Raw genomic sequence first — 9,020 nt, 5'->3', positions numbered from 1 at the left:
GCCATAAATTCCTTGAAATGCCCAGATATTCACACTTGGCAGTGTACTTGCCAGCGCTTGTTTGTGGTCTTTGTGTTCAGTAAACAGTGGTGTTACTCTGCGACGAGTCCCGAACTGCGTGACTGCACTGATATTCACACACCAATCATGGGCGCCTAATTGATATAACCCTTCGTTAATTAACGCACTGCATTGCAAATCCTTCACAGCCTTGTGCTTGCTATTTATTTTGTTCTGTCGCTTGGCACATCAAAAGTGCAGATCTGATATGAGCGTAATGGTCCATCTGAACGGCAGGACATGAATGACAGCATGTGTTGCTTTCCCCCTTTGAAATCCCCCCGGAGAGAAGCAGCGGGGAAAAATGCTTTTGGCACAACTTTGGATCATAAAAGTTGAAAGCATTCCGCCCGTCTTGGCCTATAAGCATAATAATGTACGTGAAAAGAGAGAGGCTGCGCAGTGGCATTGTTCAAAATCCTCGTTACAATGCAAACATCAGTGATACAACAGCTCTGATTAGTCAGGACATAAACATTGGCTTAAAGTGTTTGATAACACACTAAGTCCTGATATTTCAATAGCTATAAAAACAATGATATCTAGTGTTGGCAGCAAAAAGAATCGTTTGCGAGGATGCATATCACAATTAATGTAAACTATAATTTCATATCTAGACTTTTAGTCTAGTTTATTTGTATTTAGTTCAGTATCGCCATATGTAAAGTGTTGGTACAAGTGGTATTAGTGGTATCATACCAAGCAGGTATTTAGATTTTCCTGGTGTTTTAGATAATATTTGTCTCTGCAATCTGAGATACAGTGGAGGTGATTCTGTTTGTGGCGCTCACACCATGGAACAAAGACAGTGACAAAGACTCAACAGCAATATCTCCTCCCAAGATCATTGTCACTGTTACTTTGACAGAATCTACAGACTTTGCCATGAAAAAAAAAATGTTCCCAAAGAAAAATAAGACTTGAGATCAGAGGAGCTAATACAGTATTTTTCACAAGGTGCAATGCAACACGAAAAGCAGTCCATAATCCTACAAAGCAGCTCAGCAGGATGCTATGATTTACATTGGAATAAAAGAAAAAAATAATTTTCTAGCCTGATATCTCAGTTTGATATACTTGATATTTCTTATTCAAGTCCTGGTATAATCAGATGACAGATTTACAGAACTCCACATGTCGCGCCATGGTTCTGTGCAGTTAAATTGTCAAATTTCCGCCTGCTGACCTTTTTTAAAGTTATTTTTTTCAGGCTGTTTTGTCCTTATTATGGCTGCAGTGACAGAGCGGCAGGGAAATCGAGGACCCCAAACTTTTGCCTACTGGTGATGCCAGTTGTGGAGGTTGCTGTGTTCAAGGTCAAAGCTCAATTAAGTTGAACTTTGGCTGGGAAATCGACATAGTGAGTGAAAGGCTGGGACAGTGATTACAAAAAGAGATATATACTTATGCTCAACTTTTTAAAAAGTGATTTTCCAACATTGTGAGCCCCACAAACTGAGTCGCATTTAGCTCCACTGCATTGAGGTGGCTATTTATTTATTTTCATCGATAAACAAGATGATTTTTTTTTTTTTTTTTTTTTAGATGCAAACAAAAGTAGCAAGCTAGCTAATCAGCTAACTAACAGGATTAAAAGAGACAGTTATATTCACAGGTAATAACTCCAAACTGCATACAGCATTTTTATTTACACAGCGTTTAGACTGTGTATGTGCTGAGCTGATTTGGAGACCATACAGCTACAACTGCATACACATACAGTGTAGCACCTGCTCATTATTACAGTTTTTTTAATAGTGTTTTCAGTCACTAACAGAGTCATAATGTTTTATTATTTTATGGCTTAAGTAATAATTGGTCTCACCAGCTGGAAGATGCAATAAAAAAAAAACTCCAGCAAGTGATGCTGAAACAAACCACAATCTGTGTTACACTTCATTCAATCATGTGTTCAAATTTTATAGTGCTAAAAAGGGAAATGTGGCTCCCAGACACAAAAATTCTCTTAAAATAATAAATTGAAATTATGCAACATAGTGTTCAGATAGCAAAAGAATTCATGTAGGAGTCCTGTGTTTTCCATTGGGGAAGAAATCTTAATCCATCAAGAATTGTTTTTATTTTCTGTTTTGAAGAGAGCTCAGCAAAAGAAAAAAAAAAAAACCTCTTACACTCTGCTGACCACTGCACTGTCGAGCCCTGTGTCCTGCGTCAACTCAGCGGCTGGGGAGGTGACCTGACGTGAAAGTTTAAGTTTGGACGCATGCCAAAATGTTATTTGTTAATGGTGCTTCTCTAAATTACACACACCTACACTCACGCAAACACTTTCTGGCCCTCGATGACCCCAAGGATCATCGCTGCCTGTGGTGGCTCACCACTGTGAACTCCCCAACCCAGGCGATGAGGCACGCAACCCTGCTCATCTGCAGCCAAAGACCTGTTTCCCTGTTTCCCTGTTTCTGTTTGTGTGTGTGTGTGTGGGGGGGTTCAGCCCACAGTGGGGACTAGAGCTTGTTTTGAAGGGCACAGATCACAGATTGATGATGATTTCTGGTTATCCAAACAAAACCTCATAGCAACTCTGAAGAGAACCGATTTATCTAAAGTCTGCTGTTTATTATTCTTGCATCATTTATTATCTTCTGTACAGTGAGACAACAAAAACAGCTACACCATATCATCACCTCAGATTTTGATATATGGGTTTTGTTTATTTTTCAAATTTTTATAAAATGAGGTTTTTACAAAATTAATAACAACAATCTTTCAAACTTTGCTAAAGGGGTCAGTTCACTGCGGAACACGTCTTCTACACAACAGCTGAGATTTCAATGAGAAAGTTGAAAAATGAATGTTGGTGAGTTTTTTGGATGTGGACACAAATACCGGCTCTGCTGCACTTTTTCAAAATAACTGTTGTTTGACTTTGTCAACATCACAAAGGTTTCTAATAGCAACTGCTGACTAAAGCGCAGAATACAAGACTGCATAGAGTTACAGAAGCTCGTGGAACAGAGGCTAGCCCGGATGTGACGTCAGTTCTCTGGCAAAGCTCCATGGTCAGGACGTGTGTTTTATCATCACTCGTCAAAGTGCAGTGCCCTTTAAAAATGTGCCAGTGGATAGTTTAGATTAGTTAGGGAGTAATTTACAAACTGAAAAAGCAATGTTATGTGACGCCACCAATGACATCAGTTTATGTTAGGATTAGGGTCTCGACAACTGCTCATCCAAAGGACTTCACAGTCAACACTGCACTTCCTCAGGTCCTCAGTAATACGCCCGCCAAGTTTGAAGTCAATCGGATGAGGGGTTGTAGATAAAATCAAGTCCAGACAGATGGACAGACAGATAGAGATTTTATTAGTCAGATATTTTTATGGGTTTTTTTGTTTTTTTGGGGGTTTTTTTTACCTGAGAAAAATAAAAAGAAATGAGCAGCTGAAATATGAAGGGGTGACATTCTCACATTCTCCTCAGTCTGTCTCTCCTGTTGCTGCTCAGCGGACGTCCCCCCAGCCCCTCTGAATCAGCCTGGTTCACATACACAAGATTAAGTAGCAAAAGTGACATCCAAGACCAATCGGGCCACCCAAGAGAACCGCACCCAGCGGAAAGGCTGTCAGAGCCCCCTTTTGCAACATTAATCTTCAAGCTTCTCCTGCACTGCCAACTCACATCTCCTTCAAACAGGACAGGGAGGGAGAAAACTGAACTTTTCCCTCCCTGAAGGTTTTCTCCTCTCCATCAATTAACTCTTTGGGGGACAATTCATCGTCACCCACCATGTGCCAGACAACTTCAAACACTGGCAAAATGAATTACTTTTCCAGACATTTGCCTCCATGCTGGTGACAGCCGTGGCCGCAGGCATTATGTTTTCAGGTTGTCCGTCCGTCTCATTCTCGTGAACGCGATATCTCAGTAACGCCTCGAGGGAATTTCTTCAAATGTAGCACAAACGTTCACTTGCACTCAAAGATGAACTGATTAGATTTTGATGGTCAAAGGTCAAGGTCACTGTGACCTCACAAAACCTATTTAAATTTTTTTTTAATTCAAGAATTTGATTATGAAATTATACAAAATTTCTAATAGCATAAAATGATGACGTCATTACATTTTATATCCCTAAGGTCAAAGGTCAACTAAGCTGTGACATCATAATGCAAAAATATTATATAACAATTCAGGAGCAGAAGGGGGGATTGCGACCCTATTTCCTGCATCTTGACTGGTTGGCAGAGGCACACAACAGGTGGTAATTCTAGTTAAAACATGCCTTTAATTTAGCAACAAGGATATTAGTGTGGATGTTAAAAACAGCGAGTGTCAAATCTGCCATTTGAACACTGAACATATGTAGCCATAACACTGTTCACAAACCTGCAAGCTTTGCCTATCTTCCCTGGATCTCTGGGTGATGCCGGAGATACCTGAATACCACAGGTGGAGGTGGTGCAGGTCCTCCGTCATTGCTGCGATAAGGTCGATCCTTGAGGCATCCCTCAGGTCATTCCCACTGCGGCAGATGACTGGTCAAAGAATGGGAGAGGGCCCGTCCTCCTCAGACCACCCCCGCCAAACCAATTCGATGTAGATACGATCGAGACACTGTTGTTTGCCATGGTGTCTGTAGCTCTCTGGGCTCCATGCCAGACGTAGCTGTCCCCAGTGATCCGGCTCTTGGCTGGATGGAAAAAACACTGTAATGGAGAGAAATGTATCATTAGAAAAACACAAAAGAAACAACACTGTTATCAGATGAGCTGCACATAGTTATCTGAAAATACATTATACTCTGTGTGAGATCATTATATAAAACAAATCATATTTTGTAAGCTCATTTTATTGTGGACTACAAGTACATATATTTACGGTCAATATACGGTCCCACTATTAGGCTCAATTTTGGGGAACTGTGAAGCTGCTATAAAATCATATACATACTGTGGCTTATTTGATTATTTCACAGGAGAGATTTCTGTCCCTTTTTTTCTCTGTTCCCCTAAACTGGTTGAAAGTGGGAGTGGGGACTAAGATGGAAAAAGGTGATGTCACATATATTGGTGCACTAATCAAGATTTATCAGCTGATGACTGTTGGTCAGTTGGTCCCTGATCAATCAAACTGCCTAAAGATGTTATATAGAGATTAGAATAGTCTTTCAAGGAAAGTGAATGTGAAGGGCCTGGTTATTAGTCAATTCACATTTTGCTTTGGTATTGAAATTGTGATAGTGGTGGCTGCACTCTAGGTCTGACTTAGATCTGATACAACTATGTGATCGGGTAATTAAGTCCCAATCATTATTTGCAATTCTGCTTCTGTAAAAGAATCAGCATCAGAGCAAAACTTACTATTATTTCTAAAATGATGGTTCTATTTTAGTCAATTATTATTTGAATAGAGTTTTAAATAAAGTTACAATTTGGACCTGTTGGCACAGATTATTATTCAGTTGAAATTAGGAATTTTAATTGGTCAAAAAGTATTCATTAAAAATCTACAGTTATTTTATTGTGAAAATATTTTCACTCCTGATTTGAAATTTAGGCAAAAATGATACTCTGAGAAGAGCTAATTAACTCTTTGGTGTAAACTTGTTGGTCGGTGAGTCACCCTCTGGCAGGTTAAATGAGTGGACGTATTTCTTCTTCTGGGTTTCTCCTGTTGGCCAATCCTGTTAGAGGTTGTTTAGGCTCAGTCCTCAGAAAGACAGTAAACAGAGAGGAAGCACTGCCGTGTGATCCCAAAACATTGGAATGGATACAAACAGGAATTATCAAAACTATAGAAAAACATTTAAGAGCTGACTTCTTTGAAGCCACGGTTTTATTTAAACTTGTACTTCATCAGTGTTGCAGGTGTTGAGACGACTTTTTTTTTCTGCTTCATGTCAAAATAAGAACGTTTCAGACTAAATAATTGTCTCTAAATTTTCACAAACTTTTGCATAAACTACATTGTGGTTTATTAGGAAATTACCTCCTCAAATAAGATTCAGGTTTGTCAACATTAAATGGCAAATACATGTACTGTATATGCCACTGGTTACTGTAAAAGTATAGAAAGACTCAGAACTTGACGAATTGCTCAGCACGCTCCTTCCAGCTAACCTCTCTAAGCCAACTAGTCTCTTACTTGACCTTTCTGACATTTAACCCTAATCCTCTACACCTTAAACACTATTTCTGGCTGCAGATTATTCCTGCCATCCAGCCCGTGTTTGTGTCTGCAGCCTGCTTCTCCAGCAGAGCTGAATCATCTCAGCACCATCTCTGTTTTGATGGTTCACTCACATCTTATTTGTGACTGACTTTGCAGTTTCCTGGGTGAGTCAGGATGCGTTTCATCATCGCTTTAAGGGCAACGTTAAATTTGCACCGGACCAAATATGGTTCCGGTAGTGATTAAACTGCTCCGTGCCAAAACTTTGGTAAAACACAGGTGTTCTCTCTCTGCGCAGCGACCGTGTTTACTAGATTGTCCCTGTGAAAGACTCACTTTTTCTCCTTTTTCGCTTTCACACGGAACGTTTGTATTTTGAGAGCTGCAAGCTGCCCACATAGTGTCGTCACTGGAGCTGCTTTCCCCGTAAACTGTTTGGATTCAATGAGCTAATCCACCTACAGTGTTTGGCTCGGTGCCACACAGCACACCAAACAGACCATAATGTATAAAAAGCAAAAATTTACAGGCAACAATTAAATATTTATTATACATTAGTGACTGGTTAATCACCTGTGGATTCTTACGAAACATCCAGCGCGTCGGCTCATTGTAGGAGTTATCAGAGGCCAAGTCTCATTAAAACTACCTTCAAAGAGAGTGAATGAGGTAAATGTTGCTTCTTGTTGGTGTGAAAACGATGTCACTTGGGACAAAGCTTTAAATTTAATTTCAGTTTGTCTCATAGAAAAGATTCCCTTCAGTCAGATCTGTCTTTCCTGATGCTTGTACTTCATGTTAATATTAATTGAAAGCTGGCGTCTGCAGTATCTGAACATCTGACCACCTTCTCAGAGTGCAGCCAAACCACAGCTGTACTCTGCACGCGTTCATCTGACTCTCCTGCAGAGAGGGGCAGTGCATGTCAGAGCCCTCCCCTCTGTTAATCCCTGTTTTCCAGAGTCGTGACAGTAAATTCCACAAAAAGGATGCTCAAAGCGTCATGTCTGTCCGTCTTCAAAGACTTATGACAAGAGAGAGAGTCACTAGTAAAAAGCGAAAAGTCTGATAGCCATCAGTGTGATGGGGACTCCAGTAAACGGACCGCTGAGTCTAGACCACTCGAGACGGGCATGTTAAGGTCATGCTCATAAAAGTCCCCTAGACACTGTGCTCCTTACAGGCCTGGAGGGGAGCAGGAATCACCTGCACAGATGGGTCAGGAGCTGCTACATTGCGAGCTGCTACTGTGCCCCTATCACACAGCCTGAGAGAGCAATAGGCTGCATATTTGGTACATCGTGAATCAGGCTCCGTGTCAAATAACTCACAGTAGACTAAACTGAGCTGTGTGTGGTAGGTACAGAGGGCAGGGCAGTCATCTTCAAAACAGTGGACTGCAAGGTGACAGAGGTGTCATCGTAAAGAAGGATTTCAGACAGAGAAGGAAGTTGAACTGCTGTGGTTTTGTTTTGCAGCATGGAAATAAATCTGTAACTGGACTGGACGATCTTGAAAGGAAGATTTTTTAAATAGTTCCCCCATATTTTGACTTAAACATGCAACAGATCCTTCAGTGGCCACCACTAATTGACCTTTTGAAGGAATGCAACGCCTTCTCCTTGAGTGACATTTGCTTTTAGCGGCTCCTGTGGGATGGGGCGGTGGACTGGTGGAAGGCGATAGCGGGGGAGATCCTCTGGAGATAAACCGCCATGCCCCCTGTCCCTCAGACAACAAAGAAAGTGAGTGATGTTTGTCTGAAAACCAAGAGCTGCGATCCCTCTTGTTTTGATGTGTGGGCCACCTGGGATGCGGGTCTCCATCAGCACTCAGGCCGAGGAGAGAGGAAGAGAAACAGGACTCACACAGATCTCGTCCCCAGGACAAACAATCTGAGTGACAAGCCTGCTGGAATCCCACGGAAGTCACCCGACAGACGAGGCATTCAAACACACAGAAAAAACAAGAGGCGTTTAGGTGGCCTCAAAGGGCCAGAGTAGAATTGCACGGCATGGGTTCCTCAGTTTTTCAAGGACAAAAGTCTGAGCGTTTTAAGTCCTTTAATATCTGAACATACACAGGATCCCTGCGAGGATCAGATCATTTTCTTCTTGTCTCAAACTCACAAACAGTTAAAAGATGTTGAGGTGCCAAACATGAGAGATAACGCTGACCTCAGCTGTGAATTCACAGGTTGGAAGGTTTTTAAGGCAGCGGTGGAATATTTACTAAGTTTGAGGTACTTGTACTTTACTCGAGTGTGTCCATTTTATACTTTACTACTGCATTACTTGTCCACAACATACAAATGATATGTAAAATATATTACCTCATAAAATATGCGTTGTTATAGACTGAACTACCCAACAGTATATTAAGTAATTAAATTAGCTTTTATAATCTAATATAATAATATCACACAACAAGAGTCATCACGCTGCCTAATGGGGACTTTTGCTTATGATATTGTACATGTTGCTGCTAATACTTCTGTCCTTCTACTTGAATGCAGTACTTTGACATGTAGTAATTTCACTTTGAGGTGTTGCTACTTTTACTTCAGGATCTGAATACTTCTGCTACTCTGTAAAGACAGAAACCCTGTCAGTTTAGAGATTATTTGTTGAATGATCAACACGTTGAACACACTTTAAGTTTGCAACAGCGATCTGCAGCATGTGGCAAATTATGTCTTATCATTTAATAATGTTTTCATTACTCTGATGTGGGAAAACTAAAGAAAAAGAGAGATCCAGAAGCTCTGCATAGGATAAAAAGACAGAAAATCAAACTCAGATCACAGTCACCTGTGAAAGTTCACA

The sequence above is a fragment of the Trachinotus anak genome, unplaced genomic scaffold, assembly GCF_046630095.1.
Source record: "Trachinotus anak isolate AG129_WGS33_773 ecotype Australia unplaced genomic scaffold, CSIRO_AGI_Tana_v1 ptg000008l, whole genome shotgun sequence".
Taxonomy (NCBI): Eukaryota; Metazoa; Chordata; class Actinopteri; order Carangiformes; family Carangidae; genus Trachinotus; species Trachinotus anak.
This window is presented reverse-complemented; position numbering follows the sequence as displayed.